Below are 24,962 nucleotides of genomic sequence, written 5' to 3'. Positions count from 1 at the left end.
ACATAATCATCATCATACTGATCAAACCGAGGAAAATCATCGGTATAAAACATATCATCAAGCATGCAGGTCATATCAATAGTTCTTTCTTCGCCAAGGTGATCTACAAAACAATCATTATCAGATCTATGACAACTAGGATAAGAAACAAAATGTTTTGGATCAGCAACTTGTTCTTCTTCAATTAGCGAGCCATGGGCTTGAACATCATAAGCATTTCTTGCGGTGACCTTCTCCATCATCTTTTCTACTGCACTTACCAAAATGTCAAGCTTTACCTCTAGAGATGTCGATTTTTCCGGATCTATGTTTTTCATCTCTTCTTCCTTCAACCTTGCCCTTCAGATCAGCAGATGAGCCTCTATATTTACTGCACTGTTTTGCATCTCGTGAAGTGTTGCAATATTCCTTTCTCTCAGTTGAAACTTCATATCCAGATCAAAGGCACCCGGATAGTGCAAGAGAGCCGATCTAGGAGTAGGCCTTATATCAACTGGCATTGAATAATAAACTTGATTAAATCTGGCCGAAAACTATTGTACTGTCTCCCCTGGCAATCTTTTCATCTGGTTATACTCTTCTACAATCAAGAAAAGGTTCTGCCCGATCATCCACCTATCGAGAAAAACTTTGACGAACTACTAGAAATCTGAGATGCTCACATGAGGCAGGGTTTTGAACCAACTCTTGACTTTGGCTTGCAAAGAAAGAGCAAAAAGCCTTATACTAACATCTTCTTCATCAACTTCAAAAAGGTCTAGAAAATTCTAGAAATTCTGCACATGTTGTTCAGCGTTGACATTCTTACTTTCACCATCAAACCTCGGCAAGTAAAGATCATAGTTTTTGGGGAAAGCATGGAGAACAGAAGGTAAAATAAGAGGTTTATACCGATCTGGAATTTTACAAGGTGTAGGGTTATGTACAGCAGGTATAGAATCAGTCTTGGTTGCTTGAGACTCATCAATCTGAAGATGGTCATCACAAAATTCGGAAAAAGGATCCTGATCAAGCTCAAAAGCATGCAAATCTTTATTATTCACAATCTTCAAAGGGAAAGAATCAACTGCAGGCCGAGGATCTTTTCTCAAGAATAGTATACTTTGCAAAGCCTTCTTGACATTCTTGGGAAAAGAGAAGAAATAATTTATGACAAAGAACAAAATGTCTTGGATGAAATTCCAACTTGAGAACCTGATCTGTCCATGTTGTCCTTTCATGTTTTTGCTGGTCGGGATCATCCTCCAGTGGAGTCGTTGGATCTGATCTCGAAACTGATTTAGAGTCACCAAGCGAATGATTTCAGCCTTTCAAGTGTCTGATCGTTGTCCACTATCAACAATCAGATCTGAACTTGATACATGTATTGGGGTAAAATGCAAATGAAGTGCTGTATTCACAAGCTCACGGAGATGGACTGAAGCAGCGTTTATCTACTTCCGCTTATGCAAAGCAAAAGCGTTTCGAAGGCTACCTGGCATAACTTCAGGCTCCATCTAAGACTTATGAAACCAACACATCAATCAAAAAACAATTTGTTCTCCCCAGAATGGTCGCCAGTATGTTAGAGCTTGAAATTTCACCTCAGGCTGAGAAAGGTAAACCTCAAGGCAACATCAAACCACTTAGCCTCGTAGCTAGCCCTACGGGGCACGAGAGGGCTCTCTCCGGTCTATCTCGGTAAACATCTTCAATTGGTGAGATGACCAATAGGGTAACACTGATTTTAGGCTAGTAAACTGATCAAAAGGGTTGATTTGGGGTTTTTAGGGTTTTTGGTGGCAAATTGAGGAGATGGCAATTTTGGGTGCGGGGATTGGACACAGTTTCTGCAGGGGGTTCTTTGGGGCGAGGTAGGAGACAGTATTGATGCCTTTGATTGAGGTGGATGGTCAGGAATGACAGGTGAGGAGCTAAGGAGAGCAAACAATAACTTTGAATTCTCCTTAAACAGTAGAAAACATTGAAATTAAACAAACTTAAAAGCAGAGCATGACAGTCATGAATTCTTACTTTAACACTTCGTTTGCTTAATGTGCAGAAGGAGAAGAAAGGAAATGATTCACATAACACACTTACAAGTACATAGAGAAACACACCATCAATACATGTAACCACACGAATCATAAAAAGGACTGCAAAACCCTGGTCTTCCTTAGCCAAAAATTGCAGAGATACAGTGAATAATACAATGATAGTTTCTCCCTCAAGAGTCCAACCATGAAAATGAGTAAGAAAGTACATAATATAGATCATCTAACCTATTTCCCTGCCTCCATGGGTCGAGCTCACTATCCTAGGAGCTGTTTCAACCACTTCTAAACTAAGCACTACAAACTAGGCAATCAAAACAACTTGCCTCTATAAGCTAGGAAACCAATTCATTCATTTAATTTTCACCTTTTTCATGAATGAATCTTCTAGAAGAGGTAAATAAGATTAAAAGTGTCATAAAAGTACATTAATTACATCAAAGAGGATAATAATCCACCCCAAAAAGTCAAACAGGGTCAAACTGCGTTTTTCTGAGCTGTACAATGAAATTTGGAGAAGTTTGCCTGACGGGTCGTGCACCTCTGCCTGACGGGTCGCGTGCCTTTGGGACAACTTTTGGGGCACTTCCAAGTGGCCAAATTGAGCAAGAGTAGGCTTGTTGGAAAGGTCCGTGAGTCTACTTTTCAACCCAACTGGAATTTCTGAAGTTGGTGGTCATTTAACCCTCCAAAATTGTAATCTCCCAAGACTGCTTTCTGTGTCTCAAAAATGTGGCAGAAAGTCATTTTTTTCTTGTTTTTTGAATTTCTGGAGGCCCAAAAGTTCATAAAATCTCAAGTCCATTGATGAGAATATGTAACTTCTCATGAAAAATCTAGAAATGCTGAGTTTTTGCAAAATGGAGTTGCCAGGATGAAGGGTCGCGCGGGGGGTGAGACCTGTTAATGGAGAAAACCTGTAAATTGCCTGAAAAAGCCAAAATTTACCCAAAATGCTCAAAATTTCTTGGGATTTGTGCTGCGGCTAGGCTACTTAGTGCCTTGGTCCTTCAGTGAAGCTTCGGCCAAGATGTGGAGGGGATCAGGCCTCTTTCTCCTTTTTTGTTCCTTGGCCAACCGCCTTTGGAACATCTTCATCTTTGCCTTGCACACGTGCATTCTCGCCCAATAATGGTTCTTCATGTTTCTCAACAACTTCTTATCTTGGTTGGCCTTAGCCAATAGCCTCTCCAAGTGAGCATTGAGCCGGATAAGCATGGACTCTCGCTCAGCGGGCAATAGATCACCGGGTCTTCTTCTATTCAAGATGCGGTCTCCACAAATCCTCCACAACTCATCAAGAGCTTGCTCATCCTCCAACTGCTTGTTGTGCTGCTCCAGGTATGAGATTGTCCATTGTGCCCCCTCTAATCTCCTCTGCAACGCATCATTTTCAGCTCTAAGGTGCTGAATGATCTCCTTTGACTCTCGGCTAGGAGAACTGACATCAAGATCAATAAGCTTTATATCTAGAACACCTGATGGTCCCTCATCAATCCTGGGCTGCTTGCCCCTCTCTGATACCTGTGTTGCTGAAGAAAGCGAGGCCCCTTCCACCTGATGTGGAGATAACACTCCCTGAGCCGATGAAGAAAGCGAGACCCCTTCCACATGCTGTGGAGAAATTACTTGCCGAGCTGCTGCAAATAAGACCCTTTGGCCTCTCTGATAGGTGACCAATGGTGAGGAGGTGGCATGTCTAGTCATGGGGATGTCATGCTACTGTGATGGTCCTCCCTCCTCGTGAATAACCTCAGGATGTGGCGGTGGTGGTGCTGTGAAAAGCTCACGAGAGATGAACTCCTCCCATGAGATACCCTGTTGCTTTAACTGTTTGAGATGCTGCTTCAAGGGGACAAAAACACAAGGGAGATGTTAGGGAGGGGGAATTTTGAAGGGATCTAGGGAAAATACATATGAAAGGGAGTTAAGGGAAGGAATCATGATATATACCCCATCACATATTTATGACTTGCAAAGGCTTTATGAGAGGTAGGGTTTAGTGCTTTTGGTATTTTTTGGTAGGGAGAATGAGTAAAATGATGAGGGAGGTGGAAATAGGATGTAGGGAAAAAGTGGGGGTGAAAAGGATAACCTTTAAAACAACAAGACAAACCCTAGCTCAACCAACACTTTGACCTTCTTGAGCAAATATGCATTGGACTCATTATTTCAAAATGATTGGCGTAAACAACATTCACATGCTTTTCGAACTTTGCTAAACAATGTATTTTCATGAGGAGAGGCCTAGCTGCAACCTTGTAGCAATCCTGGGTTATTTAGCAGCTCACTGGCAAATTTCTGTGGATAAATCCCCAACGGGTCGCGCGCCTCTGACGGGTCGCGCCCGTGTAATTTTTGCACTGGCAAAGGTGTCCTGATGGGTCGCACGCCTTCAACGGGTCCCGCACTTTTGCAGGAGGCTTTTGGAGGCCTTCCCGGTGTCAGAATCTGGTGCAGGATAGCTCGTTGGCAATTTATTTGAGTCTACTTTCCAACAGAACTGGATTTTTTCAATTTGGAGTTCATTTGCCCTGTCAAAAATCAAATCTCCCAAGACTGGTCAAAAAGTGCCAAATGAGGCTGCCTCAAGGAAGAGTGCTATTGCAGTCAACGTTTGAATGCGTTTGTCAACCCCAAATTGAGCTCATGATAGCTCATTGGAAATCTCTTTGTGTCTAGTTATCATTTTATCCATCAGGAAAATCATTTGGCCAACCAAGCTATGAGAAAACTTGATTTTCCCAAGGTCACTTCAGAGGTGTCTCTGATTCTCCTGAGGCAACGGTATTCTTGAAATTTCTCCCAAACCATGCCACCTGTGAAAAACGTGAAGGAGGTTTTTCTTGCTTGACATGTTGTGGACAAAAACCTCTCTTAGTTTCCCAAAGTTCATCTTTGATTGCTCTGAAACATCATTTGAGTGAAACTTGTCCCGATGTGTGAAACAAGGAATTTTGTCGAAATGAAGCGAAATGAAGGGGATAGGGGGCTTCTAAATTCTTGGGAAAATTTTTGGGAGTGGGGAGGGATGTTAGTAAGTATGGGAAAGTGGAATCTTAGATATTGAGTGAGGGGAAGGGGTCCAAAAGGGAAAAACACAGGCCAAACCTAGAAAATTGCCAGGTTGTAGCTAGAAACTAGGGTTTGTGCAAAAATGAGGAATTTGGGGGATATCAGTGATGGGAAGCATTTGGTAATGTACTTTATGGATAGGGGAAGGTGTATGAACATAAGGAAACAATTTTTGCCGATGATTTGACCATCCAAGAGAAATTAGCTTTCAAAACCCTAGGAGAGGGAAATGAGCTTGCCTAGGCACAACTGAAGCATGAACAAGATGTAAAATGACTCATTAAACACTGACATGATAATGAAAACCCAATGAATGATGATAAACTCAGCAGAATGATGACATGGATAGGAATTTGGGCAATTTTGAAAGGAGTGGAAGCAAACCCTAGAGCTAATGCCTAGTGACCAAATTTTACTTGAAGACTCACTGAAATGACAAAATTTGACCTTGACACTCTGAGACCACTTTGTAAGAGCATATTTGATCACTGGAGGAAGGCTGGAAAGACTGACACTAACAGAACACACATATTATTTTTTGGGCTTTTGATGTATCAAACATTATCACCATATATATATATGTTGTATTTTCTTGCTTACTATGGCACAAAACACATAATTAGCTGACGCATCTGTCAATATATTCTTGCATCTAGGAATATGATGATATGTAATGTAATCAACATGTGTTTCCATTAGACAAATATGTAGATACATTCTCAATATCTGATGGTTTCTGATAGAATATTTCCCGTTGAGTTGAAGGACAACAAGCTATGAATCCAAGTTGACAACCAATTCCCGAATGTCAAGAGAAATGGATTCTGACAATAATTTGATGACAGGTATGTATTCAACAATTTTATTAGTTGTGCGACCTAAAACAATACCTCGATGATCAATAAACTCACCACAAGGGTCATAAATGTCCCATGCCATGGAGGATAGATTTCGGGTACTACGGCAAGCATCATCAGCGAAACCAAGGTGAGGAGTCACATACATATACAAAGCAGGGAAAACATAGTAAACATGAAATTTGTTTGAAAACTAACACACCAAACCACACTGTACAAAAATGAATGACACACTAATGTACACAATTAACCATGCAAGATGGCCTAAGCATAATAATTTTTGAGATAAAGACTATTTCTCGGCTTGTCCACAGGATTTCCTTCATAATCAATTAGCTCATTGGCCCCTTTTTACAAAATGTGTTTAATAATGTAGGGCCCATGCCACATGGGTTTGAACTTGCCTGCCCCCAGCTTATCATTAGCTTGATTGTATAGTAAAACCAAATCACCCTTAGAGAATGTGTGTGGGGAGACCGACCAATCGTAATGGGACTTGAATTGGTTCTTTTGTTCTTCGATGAACAAAGAAGCAAGACGACGAGTCTCATCCAGCCATTCTAAATATAAGAGGGGCTCTTCCTGGGGTGATATTTCGGGGAGAAGATTGACAACTAGCTTGAGCGAAGGAATTTTGCATTCAATCAGTAACGTTGCTTCCAGACCGTAGACAAGCTCGAATGGTGTGAAATGAGTTATGTCCATGGTCAAGGTTTAGTAATCCCATACAGGTGAAAAGAGAATGAGATGCCAATTTGACCTGTGCATCCCAATAGTACGCTGAAGTATTGTAAACAAACTTTGTTCACAGCTTCAACTTGATCGTTGGTGTTAGGGTAATACGGGGTTGAGCCATCGTGGCACAAACCCAATTTAGAGATCAACTCATCCATAATGTAATCTTGGAAATGAGAGGCATGGTCTATGAATGGCTTGAGGTACACTAAACCTAGAAATAATGTGATTGAAAAGAAATTGAGCTACCGTTTTACTGTCTGGAGAATATGTAGGCATCGCTTCAGCCCATTTGGTGAAATAATCCATAGCAAAGATAAGATAACCATGCCCCCTAGCTAAGTGAGGGTTACATGTCATATAGTTAATGTCCCATTTTTAAAAATGACCAACAGTAATAACGGGGTGTAGGTGAGTAGGCGGGACGCACATCTTGCGCTGGTAAATTTGGCATTCATGGCACTTGCGAACAGCAAGGATGCAATCCTTGAAAATGGACGGCCAGAAATAACCAGCGCGAAGGATTATTTGTACGATATCATAGCCAAACATATGACCACCACGTGCCCCAGAATGGTAGTCATTGAGAACTCTCTTAGCCTCCTCAAGAGTAAAACATTGGTGAAGAACTAAATCAACACCGACATTGTATAAAGTATTGACAATAATACAATAGGGCTGGGAGTGATGCCGAATCTGTCAACGATCATCCTTAGTCAACGCAGACTGGAACGTGGACGTCTAGAGATACACGATGATGTCACCATACCATGGGTCAAGGGTGTTGATCAGGAAAAGAGTCTCATTTAGAAGCTGTTCATCTACACCAGTGGGGAGAGACGAAGAATGAAGGGAGCAAATAAACTCAAAAAAAACTAGTGACATCTTAGATTTTGAAGTGGTAAACACCAAATCAAATTCTTGTAGGATGAAGATCCATTTAGAAGACTTTCCCCCAAGAAACTGACGAGTCAGGATGTAGGTCATGGGGTTGCATTCGGAAATCAATGTAGTAGTGCATAAGAGAATGTAGTGCCGAAAGTGTTGAAGAGCCTAAACGACAGCCAAAGCCAACTTCTTGACATGGGAATAATGCATTTTGGTGTCGAGGAGATAATGGCTAAGGTAGTAGATAATATGTTGATTGCCTTCATCATCGTCTTCTACTAATACCATAGCAATGGTGCTAGGGGCTGCAGCTAGTTAAAGGAAGTAATCGCGATGATAATCCAGGGGATGCAGCAAAGGAGAATTTATGAGGACACCCTTGAGGTCATTGAAAGACTTTTGGTAAACCTCATTCGATACAAAGGGCATTCCTTGTTTGAGAAACTCGGTAAATCTTGAGGCTAGCCAAGCATAATTAGGTATCAAATGACAAAGGAAATTTTCTTTTCCCTACAGGCTCTAGAGTTGGTGCAATGAATATGGGGGGGGTTAAATTTACAATGGCCTCAAATTTAAGCGGATCAAGGTGAATACCATCCTTGGAGACAATAAATTCGAGGAGCCGTCCAGATTCAACGCAGAAAGCACATTTATGCAGGTTTAACCAAATGTTGTAGTGTTTATAGCGAAGAAAAATCTGTCGAAGATGGTCAGGGTGATCTTGGTGCTTACGAGAATGAGTAGGAAGGTCATCCAAGTAAGGCTGAATGATGTTGTAAATGTCATGAAACACATAGGACATCGCCCGCTGAAATGTAGCCCCAAAATTTTTTAGGCCGAAAGGGAGTTTTTGTACTTTAAAGTACTCCACAGACAGATAAAAGCTATCTTTTCTTAATCGGTCAGCACAATGTTAATCTGGTTGTAACTAGAAAAACCATCCATAAAGGAAAAAATTTCGCTCCCAGCACATTCCTCAATGATCTGATCAATGAAGGGAGTAGGGTAATTATCCTTAGGACAGGCACAATTGAGATCACAGTAATCAATGCAAATGTAGATCATGCCTTATTTCTTTGTCACCGGTACAATATTTGACACCCAATCTATAAGAGGGATTAGATAAATGAATCCAGCTTTGAGAAGTTTTTCAACTTCACCCTTGATAGTGGCCACTTTCCTAGGGTGCACTAAGTGAAGACGTTGACGAACGGGCTTCATGTGAGGATAAGTTGGGGTTTCGTGCACAACAATTCTAGGATCAATGCTAGGCATTTCTTCATATGACCACGCAAATACATCACAAAATTCTTGGAAAATACGAGTATAGATATTGATCTCATCTGGAGAACAAGTTACCCCGATATAGACATTTTCAATGATACCATGCTTGATAGAAATATCAATTGGCATCGTTTGGGTAATATTACCAAAATTTCCTTCTGACAAAACTTCATGAGTCAGGATCAATGTTGCAAGTGGGAGGGAAGGAAACTGAGAGGAAAAATCCTCGAGACTAGTAGACATGACCGTTGGGCAAGGCAAGAATGAGGAACAATAATGAGTATCATTCCAAGGTGGTTCCTCGAGAGACATTACTTCCATGATACTCTCATCAGCAAGAGAATTCTTGGCTAAGCGATCAGGAGATTCCAAAGCACCGAGCCACAAGGATTGAGAATACTTATCGAGGGAAGTCCTCGAAACAAGAAAATCAGAGGATACAGAACTTGATGCCGAAATAATTTCCACATAATTCATTTCGGTAAGACTAAGTGGAATTACCTCACCCTAGGTATCAACAATATCTGGTGAAAATATGACCCAAGGATCAGATTTGACCAAGATCCTGTTGATAGAGGCAACATGAGGAGGTGGGAGCAGAAAAATTCCCATTAAGGCAGAATCTTTAAAAAGACCTGGCCCCACACTCCTGTAAGGAGCACCAGTGTGCTTCACATACAGAACATTGCCATCCGAGGAGGAAGAGGAAAAGAAGGATAGCTCATCGACTATGACGATCTTCCCTTGATGGGGAAAATGAATCACCTGGAATAGGGAGGAGGATACAACAGGCATGGCATGGGTCTAGCTTCGTCTGAGTAGAAGATTATAATTGAGATTAGTGTAAACAATCTCTACCTCGACGTGTATTGTCTTTCCCTCCAAAGTAATGGCAAGGTTGGATAAGAAACCGAAGGGTAATGAATCACACGCATTGAAAGCTTCCAAAGTGTTAGGGGATTGTTTCAAAGTAGGAGAACCAATTTCCTTCCAGTAAGCGACTGACATGATGCAGGTAGAAGCACCTTTATCGATGATGGTCCTATGAATGGTTTTCTCATTTATGACTACCTGAATGAGAAAGGAAATCTGATGAGGTAGGCGTGGAAGGTGGTTCTCTAGATTAGAACATATCAAATTGGAATCAGTGGGATCAATGCCCCCAATAGCCAACAACAAAGATTTCTGCTGAGATAGAGAGATTTGGAGCACCTTGCGAGTCGACATGGCTGATGGTGCCTGAGCCAAATCCTTAACAATATTATAGTGCTAAGCGGCTCGAGCCTTGGGATTGTACGAGGACTTCCTTAGCACACCTCAAGAAGGTGGTCGAATGGAAGAATTAGGGCTAGGGTGCTCGATATGAAGAGGGCTAGAACTCGGGGCAGAAGAAGAAGGGGTGGCCTCTTTCTCTTTTCTAGCTATCAAAGCAAGAGTTCGGTATTATTTTGATCCATTAGCCACATTAATAGGTCATACTAGTCATGAACATTTGATATCCTGAGGAAGAAGATGATTGAGGTTGGTCTACCATTTGAGTCTGTTGAGACGGAAAAGGCTCTTTCAGGACAGATGGGGTCCCTTTGAGAAAACAACTAACTTTGGACCGTTGGGGACAATCCTTAGTATAGTGATCCTCCTTGCAAATGAGGCACGGATACTTAGGCTTCTGTTGTGAAGAATCACCAGCATACGACTTAGGAGGACCCTGTTTTGGGGCATCAACTTTACCCTTTCCTTTGCTTTTCTTCTTACCTTTGAAGGATTTATCTGTTGTGGTAGACTGGACAGCGTGGACCTCTAAGGTTTTACCAGGGCCAGATGGATTCTATGAGGAACTAGTGGAAGAAGTGTTAGACCGACTTCTATTTGGAAGAAGATTTGGCAGGGGTCTGGGACACTAAAACAATTACTCCATCAATAGGAGGTGTAGCTTGTGACTTCGATGTCGTGGGATTAGATGATGGTCACCGAGCATCGGGTAATAACTCATACAAAGTTCCAGACTGATAATAAACGAGATCTAAGTACTGGGTACAAGCAATGGCTTGTTCTTTGGTAACTCATCCACCCATATCTCTATTGCAAGCAATTGGAGCGACGAATGAATTGGTAAACCATTTGGTGAGAAACTGATCAACAATCTCAAATTTGATCAGGAGATGTCTACGTCTCCATTCATGGATGTGATTGGAGATGTGTGTCGCAGTATCTTACTTAAGTGATGTGAGCAAATATATGTTAGTCTCATAGCGAACCAACAATTGGAAATCCGTGAGGAAAGCCATGGCTAAAGAGTTGAAGTCATGGTAAGTACTTCAAGAAAGCTTGATGTACCACTTGGCTGCAGCACCTATGAGGGTTCGCTGGAAAAGACAGAGATGAATAGAATCATCAATGTAAGACTTTGAAGCGAACCAGAGGTGATAAGTCATCATATGGGTTTTAGGATCTTCTTTTTCTTTCCCATCGAACTTAGGACAATTGATCAGGATCTTGGACTGAACCAGAGGCTAGTACAAAAAATGAATAATTGGATCATTCATGAGTCGAGACACATTTGGAAACTCTACCATGGAAAATAATGGCAATTGAGAATTAAAAGGAATTGTAGGTCGATAAGAGGGTCCAAATGGAGGAGCCCATTCCTGTAGGTAAGGATTTTGACCCCATAGTGGAGGGTTTTAGCCATATGGCATTTGATTCTACCCCCACTGTAGGTTACCTTAGCTATAGGGAGGATTTTGACCTCGAACACCTTGGAACTATCTGGTCATAGGTTGTTGATAAGCAACATATGGGTTAAGAGGTTGTTGAGCCTGTTGACCTTGGACATATGGATATTACACTTGTTTTGTCTAAACATACAAGTTTTGAACCTATTGCCCTGAATAAGAGGATTTTGGACTTGTTGTCCTTGGACATAAGGATTTTACACTTGTTTCCCTTGGACATAGGGATTCTGCACCCACTTCCCTTGAACAAAAGGATTTTGTACCTGTTGCCCTAGGACATTAGGATTTTGGGCCTTCTTTTGTAGGACCTGACCCTGGCCTTGTCCTTGCAAGGGTTTACCCTATTGATATGTATATAAGGGTTGCTTCTGCCCGGGTTGGCTCTTTTGCAGCAAGGGTTGACCTTGCGGCTACAAAGGTTGTCCCCGCAGGTACAAAGGTTGGCCTTGCGAAGACATAGGCTGGGAGGTTTGTGGAGAATATTGCATTTGCTGCTGCATGGTTTGCTGCCACTGTTGCGAGGGTTTCGCCTACTGTTGTTGCAATTTTCCTTGTTATGGTATCATCTACCCTTGTTGTTGCGTGGGTGGCCCTTACTGCAACAAAGGTTTCCCTTGTTGTTGTAGAGGTTTTCCTTGCTACTGCAAGGGTACTTGAACAGTTCCTAGAAACCTTCCAAACTGAGTCTAGCCATAGCCACCCTAAAAAGTGGAAGGGCCAGGTTGAACGTACTGCCCATACTGAAGGACGTAAGGCGGATTGACCATTCCTTGAGAGCCATATGGAACGTAAGGAGTTTGGTACTGAACCTGAGCCTCATAACGCTACTGATACTAGAAATTGCTTGACCCAAACAAACCAACAGAATTTTTAACCTATTAGTACTGGACATTGCTTGATCCAACAGGACCAACAGGGTTTTGGATAATTCCAGAAGAAGGTTGGTTCATGCCAACCATGTGAGCCTGTGAGCTACTCACATTGGTGGTGCTTGACACCATAGAAACACTCAGATTCTACCCCCAAGCATTGGCACAACTTGTCCACTTACTAGAAGAACTCACAGTAACATTCTTCAAGACCGTTAGTTGAACCAGACGGGTGATTGGGACGGACAAGACAAGAGGGTTCAGAATGGTGGGTTGCACCGGGATTGAGGTAATGGCCTGTTGGGAGGTCGGGTTCGCAATGAACGGACTTGTAGTAGGCATGGCGCCAAGTGCCAAAATAGGGTTATGATAAAGTGATAAGGCACTAGGTGTACATGATACCAATTGTGCTAAAGTCACATAATTAGGCAAAAAATCCCGATACACACTCATGGGAATGCTCCCTGTATAGAGGAAACCTTTAGGAGGAAATTGATGTTCTTCCTCTTCGACAGCGTGTGGAGTAGAAACTTCTGATTAATCCAGAGAGGTAACTAATGACAAAAAACGATAGAAGATGTATGGGGGGATAATTCCAAAGGAACACCCAGCTGATCATACAGACTGTACAGACACTGCAGTGATATCACAATAGGGTCGAACAAAGGATTCAGAGGATTAATGACGAAAAACGACTGAAGATGTATGGGGGGATAATTCGAAAGGAACACCCAGTTGATCATACAGACTGTACAGACGCTGCGGTGATATCATAATAGGGTCGAACAAAGGATTTGTAGATCTATAAAAAGGGTCTCTTTCACCTCTAATTACCTCACATTAATATGTCAATCCGGGAGCGTTTTGTTATTCCAAAGAGTGTCTCAGTCTGAGGCTATCATTTATCAGAGTAATGCTAGTAGTACAACGTTCAGAAATACAAGAGTAAATGGATGCTTGTCTATAGCTAAGTTACTTCAAAAGAGTAAATCACACTCAGAAAACGAGGCAACTCATCAGTCAAGGGTTCGGCAGCGATAACCCATCCCTTTGGAAACTGATGGAAAGGAAATTAGAGAACGGACCACGGGTCTGGGAACCAGACAGTGAATGCCGAGGCTCACTACAGCCTTGGATTTTCTCACACACCAAAATAACAAATGCCAGTAGATGGAATGGTAAATAAGAAAATGGAACAGAAAATAAGAAACCGAACAACAAATCTGGAATGGAATAGCAATTCTGAAATGGAACAACAATTTGTAAAATGAACAACAGTTAAATAACTAAGTCTCTCAAGCAGTAATCAAACTTAATCTACTAAGTCAAATGAATTAATCATAATCAAACAACAATCTCTCACTCTTAAGGCAGATCAAGCAACTCACACTAATGGAACAACACTGATTACTAATAAGTTATAGAACAGTGCTTGGAAACCATATACGCACAAAACACGCTTGAGTAGTAGTCTGATCTAAGCATCAATCTCATTTAAAAGGAATACGACTGTATTTTAAAATAGAACAACATTGCTCATCAATTCAACAATCGTAAAACATATAATTCCTGAGATAAATTCTGCAATGTGAATGAACAGATGCACAACACAAAAGCTCTGTAATGAAATTGTAATGGTATCCTACTAAGACTCGTAATATTAAATCAACTCTGTAAAGAACAGTAATATAATGCAGAGTTAATAAAACAGTTCTATCTGTGGAAACCTTAATGAATTAAACAAAATAGAGCACGTGATGTAGACTTATAAAGCATATTAGATTACCAAATAACGACGCTAAGCAAACCACACAGAAATCAAATTGTAATGATACAGAAGCAAGTGTCCTCTGGGGCTAGGCCGTTAGCCTCCAAGGGTACACCGCCTTAAGTTAATCTAGACGCAGAGATGAAATAATCACCAAGTTTATATTAATGCATGAAACAAAATTACAATGAACCAGTTCTTATCGAGACTCGATGATCAAAGTTTTGATCTCAACAGAAATTACATAAAAGCATAATCATGTCTAACTCTCAAGCTAACAATGTCGTCCCTATATATAAGGGTGACGACGGAGATGTCTAAGTAACAAGATAGATAAAGCAGTGATCCCTCAGGATCAAGGATCCTAAGGGATTTTCCAAACCATAAATCCTTAATCATCTCTTTTCCCTCCTACGCCGAGCTGGTGTCTTCTCCTCCTTTTCAAGGCCAATTTGCTTTGATCTACTTAACCTTGTTTGCATTCGGTTTCCCTTCAAAGGGACAACAGTTATCTCATCTTTGTCCTTTCCTTTGGAAAGACAACTCCTCATTTTCACTCCTCCCTGCATGAGGAATATGACAATTGTCAGCGTTTAGTCTTGCATATTAATCTCACATGTTTTGTTATAATTCTTTATCATTTTCCAAGTTCATGATGCAAAAAGGTTTACAAGTTCTACTAAAAAGCCACTGAAATGATCATTAAAAACATACCTTTTTAGTACTCCACACACCCCCCTGCTTACCCTGTTTCATGCCCTCATGAAAACATTGTAGTTGACATGCAAGGCAGTGAGAGAATAGGCTGGAGATGGAATCTCATGCGGAGGCCTACAGCCATGATGAGTAACTAGGTAGTCAAAGAAATGACCTGTCTGTCCCTCGGGCATCTCATACAGGGCTTGGTATCTAGGTGTAGGATGCCAAATGATTGGACTACAGAACTTATACCCTAACCAGGATGGCCCTGCTCTCAAAATGCTTTCGCCATAAAGGTGCAAACAATTGGCAGCTAATTTAAAATTCTCATACTTAAACGGTTCCTTGAGCTGGATATTCGGATTAGAGATTTGATACCGAAATTTAGCTGCATCAATGGCAAGGTCTTTGATAGAAAGAAAGTATTCTAATCCTTGTCGAATGAGTGCCTCATGCATGGGTCCTAATGTTTCAATGACACCCAGAGTCTTCATAAGGTTTCTATGTGCTTTCCACAACTGTACCAGGTTCCTAGGCTCAGCCCTTACCCACAAATCTAGGCCATTTTCTTGCCTCTGGAAAGTATTATAGGTTTTGAGTCATTTAATCTGATTAACCCTGAATGAGATTAATGTTTGCAATTGGATGTCTCCCACAAAAGGTCCAGGGTTCAGCTCAGTCTCCTGGTCTAGCACAAGGCTATGCAAATAGAATTCGCACATCAGTCTCTAGACCTTCATCCCGTAGTGTTTACAACAGTCTATGAAGTCATTGACAGTGTTAATTTGTGTGGGAGCACCTGCTTTAACAGCTTTTATTTTTAATTGCAAATATGGTTCTAATAAAAACAGAGCATAATTTTTAGCAGGGGTCCTACATGCTAAGCCGTCATTGTATTAACAACACAAGGTATCCATCTGCTTGATAATAATATCTAGCCTACGAGTTACCTTTGCAATTTTCTCTTGTTCCTTCTGCAAACCTTCAAAAGCTTGGCTCTCGGATTGATTGACGTTCCTAAGTTGCTATTGTAGCTCTTCATACTTTTCGCGAGGGACCGTTTGCTCTCTAAGCTTTTCTGATTCTTGCTAAGCTTGCCTCAATTCCCCTTGCAAGGTCACTGTTTTTGGATCTCTTCTCCATGCAGCAGTGGAGGCCGAGAGTTATACCTGAACTTTCTTATTGCGTTGCTTTGAGTTCATAACCCTTATCACCCCTGATGGTGGTGCCTCCGTCTGAATTTTCTTGTCATATGTCATCATATCATCCATTTCTATTTTAACATGAATATCAATTTGCTGCTATTCCTTTTCAAATGGAACAACAGTTTGTTCTTCAGCATCATTTGGAACAGTAGCTGGGTTTTCAACAGGGTTTCAAACAGCAGGACGAATTCTGATCCTCTGCCTTTTTGCCTTGTGGGGTTTTGTTGGAGTGGTCACCTTTTTCTTCCCTTCAGTCTTTCTTACCCTCTGCCTTACATTTAGGATCCTAATCTGCTGGTGGAGCTGGGCTATTATGATTAATAATCTCTGCTGTTCCTTTCGCAATTCTTTAATTTCCAAAGTTTTGTTACAAGGAACAACAGGTTGTCTGCTGCGACCTGGGCCGTGACTAGTCCCTGGATCTTCCTCCTAGAGTGTTTCTTCATTGTTCTGCTCCGACTATTCTAGGGCAGGAACCCTAACTGGTTCTGTCATTTCTCAGGAAACTTCTTTTTCTGCCCCTACTTCATCTGGAATTTCTTCCAGTGCCTTAGGAACAGATTGTTCCTGTTCAGTATCTCTTATTTCTTCTTCATCATGAACAGGCAGATTTCCTTCTTCTACCTCTTTTTCATGTGGTTTTTCAGATGCATTTTCCTCTTGGGGTTTGTCATGGAGGTCTGATGGACTGGAAGGTTAGCCATATTCACCCATATTGGCCAAGACTGTGGCCAGTTCGTCTTCTCCCACTGGGTCCTGTGGTGGGCTACCTTCCTGCTGTTCCATTTCCCCCTCCTGCTTGGATTGTTCAGCTTCTACTTCAGAATGCTTAGCTTCTGTTTCAGAATGCTCAACTTCTGTTTCAGATGCTCAACTTTTGTTTCAAAGTGCTCGGCTCCTTCCTCATTTTCTTCTTCGGATTGCTCGACCTCATCTTTAGATTGCTCGGCCTCTTCTTTCTCTTCTCCTTCAGATTGCTCTGCTTCTTCTTCTGGCCGTGAGGATTGCTCGTCCTCAATTTCTACTGGCTGGCTGGTGTTTTCCTGGAGCTTTTCCAGCCTTCCTCGTATCCGAGCTAACTGGACCGATTTCCTGCATTTCTCTGGCTGTTCAGGTGTACCAGTGGCATGCTTACGCTTTTCCGATTCCTGGCGTGTTTCTGGACGTTCGGATGTACTAGTGACATGTTTTTGTTTTGCTAATTCTCTGCATTTTTCTGGACGTTCTGGTGTGCTGATAGCATGCTTACATTTTGGGGATGGTGATGTCAACCCCCCCTCAATCATTGCGATTAGTTCTTCCCAGTTTCTCTACTGCTGGGTGAGGCTATGATTAACAATTAATCGAATTAACCCATGGTGACTGACAACTGACTCTACATGCTGTGCCTTTTTTAAGCTTCATGCAACGTCATGAAGTAACGAATTCAAAAGTGCAGGCAGATTTACAGAGAATTTCTGGTTTAAAACAGCTAGGAGTTTAAGATGTCGTGGTCTTACCACGTCTTTTCTACCCTCGCAGGTGATGTAGCTTTGCACGGTTCTTGCCAATTCTGCCCAGGGCTCTCCTAGCGTTGCGGGAAAAACTCCCTTCCCTTTAATTGTCAAGCTTTGGCCTTCGTCCTTGAAGATTTCTATAATCTTCTGTAATCTTTCCTTTTTTAACATCCATACAGGTCAAGTGGCTGGTAGTCTCGAGACTTCTACGATTATGTCATCGGTGACTGTTATTTGTCTCTCCCTTATTGTGGAGTAATCCTCCTGCAAATTCTGTAGGAATTCAATCGCCACGGTTTCGTTAGACTCCCGCAAGCGGTTGAGATAAGTCAGCCACCCTGCTCTTTCCAGGATTTCCCGGGCAGCAGCGGAGACTGTCAACACCTGCGGTTCCCTTCGGATTGCTCTTCCTCCCATGGTTTCACTATGGATTCTCAATGGAACAACAACTGTTTGTGATGTTTGAAACATAGAGAGGGTAATAGACGTGAGACTTGTTTGAAAAAAACAGAGTATGCAACAGAGATGGCTTATGAACAGAAATCCGTGTAACAAAAATAGAAATAGCATGTCGTTAAGCCATGCCATACCCTAGTACACAACTTTCCTGAATAGTGAGCTGACATGTAATCCAGGGAATAATGAGGTTAACTTCCCCCCTGCAATGTGATAGGCTATCTCAGCCGTCAAATAATGGAGCAACACCTGATCTGCAATAGAGTCATAAAGGAACAACATATGAAAATATGCCATGTTTAGAAAATCAATGAATTACCAAAATCGAGGCGTAAAGTTGGATCGTGTATTATGTAAGAGGTTGTTGTGATATGATGCAAGGCTGGGGGGATAGGATGTCTGTCGTACATGCCAAATATCATGTGGTCATTGTCACTTACTCTGCGATGATTGGTGGTAATAAATTCTCATGTGATATATAAGTCAGGAAATGATATATGATTAGTTCCTAGGATATAAGAAACAAAAGAGTATTAGTGTCTTACCTATTGGTGTAACCAATGTGACTTCAATATCATTAACAGTGCTCTGCTGCCAACAGGTGTCCATAACCTTGGCAGAGTTGTTTATTTCACCCCTGGAACCATGATCCTTTGTGTATATGTTAGGGAGTGTAATGTCAAAATGTAGGCCATTATGCTGGCTTGGTAACCAGTTAACGATAATGCCAGTCACGAGGAAGGAGCGAAAAGTGGGCAGGCCGGCTCGTGATGAGACCTCTTGTTCCAAGGTTTGTTTATTTGATATACCTTTTGGACCATATCCCTGGTGTAGTGGCCATAGTGGGAATGCCACTTCACTTCCATCCTCATGATCATGGTAGGCTGGCTATTGATGAGACCCCCTATCCAGCATTTGACAACTTATAATTCATGTTTACTTTCTTTTTCTTTTTCATCAAGTACTTTTCCTTATTTATACACAAAGGGTGGTTCAACACTCCTTAAGAGTAGGAATGGTGGAAGAAGTCTTATCATCTCAATAGGAAGATATAAACCCTTTACTCTTATTCTTAAATAATAATCAAAGAGGATTAAAGGGATCATCATGATAAAGATAACCAATCAGAGCAAAATTAGTAAAGCAATGACAACAAAAGACGATAAATAAGTGTGTCCTTCCTTTTGTCCTCTTACCAATGCAGAGCATTATAAAGATAGCGATTTATGATTTGCGGATTTCAGTATGTTGTGATTTTATATTCATTACATAAGTGCATAGCTGTATCTTAAAGACTTGAAAGAACAGGAGCAAGAAGCATCCTTAATTTAGATCAGCAAAAGGAATAAGCTATTTCACAAGGAGAGGAAAAGCATGCTAGTGGTGTTCCTTTTGGAAAAGGGAACAACAAAAGACCATAGATAGCAAAAATGCAAATGTCGTTCCTTTAAAAAAGGAACAACAGAACACATCAATGTTGTTCCTTTGAAAAAGGAACAACAAAAATAAAAATGTTATGCAAAACACTCGAAATGCCGTTCCTTTGAAAAAGGAACAGTAGCAACCAAAAATGTTGTTCGTTTGAAAAAGGAATAGTAAAGACGCAAAAATGCCGTTTCATTGGAAAAGGAATAGCAGAAATCAAAAATATGTTGTTCCTTTGGAAAAGGGACAACAAACACATAGCAGTGCTGCTACTTTTGAAAAAGGAACAACATAAATCGAAATGTTGTTCCTTTAGAAAAGGAACAGCAGAACAAGCAAATGTCGTCCCTTTGAAAAAGGAACAGCACAAAATCAAAGATGATGCTCCTTTGGAAAAGGAACAACAGAAAATCAAGAATGCTATTCCTTTAGGAAAGGAACAACAGAAAATCAAGAATATTGTTCCTTTAGAAAAGGAATAGCAGAACACAAGAATGTTGTTCCTTTAGAAAAGGAACAACAGAAAAACACAAATGCCATCCTTTTGGAAAAGGAATGGCAAAAATCGAAATGTTGTTCTTTTGAAAAAAGGAACAACAAAAATAACAGGAAAACATTAGTTCAAACATATGTACAAAAATGACTCAAAGAAAAGAACTTATATACAAATTGTAAAAAGAAATGAATTCCTTAATGAATTACAGGTGAGGAGGACTTCTCTTCCTCTCCCAAAATCTCCATATCAGTGTCTCGGTGTAACTGCTGGCAGAAGGACTCCCGGGTGAGTGGTTTGCGATAGAGACTAACTTGGTGGCCATTTACTTTGAAGGCATATCTAGAACCATCAATAGTGATTAGAGTAAGGGTTCCATTGTCATGTACTTTCTGGATTTTGTATGGTCCCAACCAACGAGTCTGGAGTTTCCCAGGGAAGTCCTGAAACCTGGAGTTGTACAACAGAGCCCAGTCTCCCTCGTGGAAGACCTTGTTTTTAATGAGAGCATCATGCCATTTAGCTCACTGCTGTTGGATCAGGGCAATATTTTGAAGTGCAGAGAGCCTAATTTCATCTAATTCATTGATATGCTACAATCGATTAATCTATGCCTCGCTTAGATCTAAGCCCACTTCCTGGGTTGTCCATAATGTTTGGATTTCGAATTCTATGGGGAAAATGGGTTGTTTTCCAAACACTAATTGATAAGGTGAGTAACCACTGGTGCTTCTCCATGTTGTTCTGTAAGACCACAGTGCTTCAGGTAATCTGGCGGCCCAATCACGCCTGTGTGACGCAATGGTTTTTGTTAGGATTGATTCTATTATCTTATTGCTGCTTTCTACCTGCCCATTCACCTGTGGGTGGTATGGAGTAGTCCACCGTCTGTAATTATTTCTCTTGGAAGGCCATAATGTACAAATAGATGGAATAGGAACTGTATGACAGAGTCCTCTGTAGCTCTAGGCAATGCTTCTGCTTCAACCCACTTGGTGACATATTCTGTTTCCACCAAAATATATGTTTTCTGATTTGATGATGGGTTGATAGGTCCAATGAAATCAAGAGCACATCGCTCGAATGGTTCAATGACTAACTGTGGTTTGAGAAGCATCTCATCAGATTGACCAGGACGTCCTGCTCGTTGGCAACTGTCGCAGGCTTGGACAAATTTCTTTGCATCTTTGAAAATCGTAGGCCAATAATACCCTCTCTGCAGCACTTTATGTCCGGTTCTGCGCTCAGCAAAATGTCCACCACATGGTCCATCATGACAGGATTTTAGAATGTCAAATATTTCATCTTCACGAACACATCTCTTGATATGCATGTCTGCCCCTGTGTGAAACAAATAGCCCCCAATCCACGAGAATCGAGCACTCCTCTGAACAATCTGTTTGCGCTCATTAGGGGTTAAGTGTTTTCGTAGTTTAGCTACTGCGAGGTAATTGGCAACATTAGCATACCAGGGTGTTTGAACAACAACAACAAACAGGTGCTCATCCGGAAATTGATCTTCAACTGTTGGTGCATCGATTGGCTTTGGCATTCTTGAGAGAAAATCGGCTACAAGATTTTCTTTTCCAGGTCGATCCTTGATTGTGATATCAAATTCCTGCAGTAAAATCAACCATCTAGTTATTCTGCCATTTGTGACAGGCTTATTTGCTAAATATTTTATAGTAGAATGATCTGTATACAAGATAACAGGATATCCAGTAATGTAATGTCTAAACTTGTTGACAGCATGTATTACAGCTAGGAATTCTTTTTCAGTAACAGTGTAATTTAATTCAGCAGGGGATAAATTTTTGCTAATGTAATAAATGGCGTATGGTTTTTTATCCTCGTCCTGCCCAAGGACTGCGCCAATGGATGTATCTGAGGCATCAGATGATATATGGAATGGCAAATCCCAGTTTGGTCCTCGAAGGACTGGGGCTGTGGGTACGAGCTTCTTCAAATCCTTGAAAGCACGTTCACATTTTTCTGTCCAAAGAAAATCAATGTTACCAGTTAGTGCATATAAAGGTGCAACAATGTGAGAATAATGTTCTATAAATCACCTATAATAACCAGAAAATCCAAGAACGCTACGTACCTCTATTTCAGTAGTAGGAGTGGGAATAAGCAAAAGTATTTGGATTTTTGCCGGGTCTACCTGAATGCCAGCTGCTGAAACATAGTGTCCTAGGATAAGTCCTTCAGTCATCATCATATAACATTTTTCGTGGCTTAAGCAAAGCCTGGTAGCAATGCAGCATTGTAGGACTTTTTCTAGGGTGTCTAATGCTGGATCAAAATCATCTCCATATGGTGTAAAGTCATCCATGTATACTTCAAGCCCATCATTTATTAAATCTGTAGAAATACTAAGGATAGCCCTTTGGAATATGGCAGGAGCATTACATAAGCCAAAAGGTAGAACTCGATAGGCAAATGTTCCCCAAGGACAAGTAAAAGTAGTTTTGTCCTAGTCTTCAGGGGCAATCTGAATCTGATTGTATCCACTGAAGCCATCTAGGAAAGAAAAGAATTACTTTCATGCTAAAGTATCTAATACTTGATCTATGAATGGGAGAGGAAAGTTGTATTTTTGTGTTGCTTTATTCAGTTCCCTGCAATCCACACAAATTCTCCATTTCCCATTCTTTTTTGGTACGACCACAAGTGGAGAGACCCATTTGCTATTAAATATAGGATAAATAAAATTAACATCTAAAATTTTCTGAAGTTCAGCTTTTACCACATCTTTTAGATGAGGATTAAGTCTCCTTTGAGGTTGACGAACAGGTCTGGCATCCTTTTCTATATAAATGTGGTGTGTACATAATTGGGGATCAATTCCTTTCATATCAGGGTAATCCCATGCAAATGCTTCTTTATATTCCCTTAACAACTGGATGAGCTTCGTTTCTTGTTCAGGTGTGAGATTGGCATTAATGTTTAAGGTTTTTCCCAGTTCAATTTCCACAATTTTACTATTTGCAACAAAAGTAATGAGTATCGTTTGATCATGTGTGTCTTTCAGAGGATCTTCTTCTAATTCATTATCAAATGCTTCTTCTATCATGTGACACTGTGTGCAGGATCTGGATTCAGTTTGACTAATGAAATTATTAATGGCATCATCTTCTGTTTGGTCTTTAAAATCAAGTGCCTCTTGTATAGTTAATGGAGATCTAATGTTATCAGTAAGGTATGATACAGGGTGCTTATTAGTTTTGATTATTGTGACACTTGGCTACGCTGGAGGATATAGAACTAAATTTTTGATATTTGGTCCTTTTGTTATGGTCATATTTCCTTGCCAGCTGCCAATGTAAGCATCGGCAGTGGCATGCAAGGTCTACCTAAAATCAGCGGGTGTCCATCAAGTCGGGTTTTGGGATTAATTATTAGGAAATCAGTTGGATATTCCCAGGAATCAACAGAGACCATGACATCATGTAGAGTACCCTTCGGCCTAACCACAAATCGGTCAACCAATTCTAACAAAGTAGAGGTGGGTTCCACAGATGTCATGCCGAGCTTTTGGAAAGTAGTGGTTGTCAAAATATTAATTGCAGCTCCTAGATCAACTAAGGCATTGGACATGGTCTGACCATAAATTTGGACAATTACAATTGGATTTCCTGGGTCTTCATATTTAATGGGTGTTTCTTTCCCTGATAGTAAGTCAGATAAAGTGCCGACTACGTGGAGTCTAGGATTATTTGTCATATTCCTCCTAGGTTTCTTTATGCACAATTCTTTGATAGTTTTTGCATATATGGGAATGTCTTGAACGGCTTGGAGGAATGGAATTTTTATGTACAGATTTTGTAATTCTCCCAGAATGTCAAAGTCAGGATATTGTATAGGTTGAGATATGACTAATCGTTCTAGGAATGGAGGAGAGGATGTGGTTGGTAGATTATGAGTTTGTTGTTTATCCACATCCTCTTGTTGTGACAGATGTTCTCTTGGTAACTGATCTTCGATATGCACTGTTTTATCTCCCTCAGTTTCAATTATACGTCTAGATCTTAACTGAAGATCATTACACTCCCTCAGGTCTGGTCCTATTTCTAGTGATTCTATAATTTGGAGAGATTGGACTGGTCTATTATTTGGGTTAGGGTTGGGTTGGGCTGGGAGTTGCGTTCTCAGATTAGACTGGGGATTTTGTTATAAGGCTGGCAGTGTAGGTTGAGGGAGTGGAATAGTTCCTACTGGCTGATGCATCGGTCTCTGCCAGTTTGTCTTCCAAGCTGAGCTTTGTGAAGTAGGGGGAGTTCATTGTCGAGGATATGGGTTACCTTGCCAATATGGTGGAGTGTAAGGAAAATTCAGCCAACCAGATTGGCTTGTCTGACTCAGCCACGGGTTTGAAGAACGAAACGATTGTGGTGACCAGTTTGAAAAAGGGGGTTGGGACTGACTTTGCCACATACTATATTGTTGAGTATTATACTGTGGAGGCTGAAAAGAAGAAGTTGGGTCCAGAAACATACCAGATTGTTTCGGCTGCCACTGACGACGCTGGTTGATCAAGTACACCGATTCTGGTTCTTCCTCCGCTTCCTTATATACCGCTTTCAATCCAGGGAGTGAGGGGAAACTCTCCGTAAGGTGATTTTTTATACAAATGGCACATGTTTGGACTGTATCCAGTGGACATTCCTTGTGACTATGCTTTTCCCTACATCGGGGATAGAAGATCGCCAAATTTTTCTCTGCCTCCCTTTGCTTCTATTTAGCCTGCATAATATCAAGTTGTGTCGTTAGTGTCCCCAGAATATCAATTTTAAATTTTCCAATAAATTTCCAATTTCTACATGTGTTACTCCTTCTGTTGAAATTTTGTTATCTCTTACAAACTGATCATGTTTTTCCGGTTTTACTCTTGTGCTGCCTCTTGAACTCCTGATACATAAATCAATAATGTCAGCAAAATTC

This window comes from Pinus tabuliformis, chromosome 1_2 (genome assembly GCF_031772625.1).
Source record: "Pinus tabuliformis cultivar Carrire ecotype Pingquan chromosome 1_2, CPIR1, whole genome shotgun sequence".
NCBI classification, from domain to species: domain Eukaryota; kingdom Viridiplantae; phylum Streptophyta; class Pinopsida; order Pinales; family Pinaceae; genus Pinus; species Pinus tabuliformis.
This window is presented reverse-complemented; position numbering follows the sequence as displayed.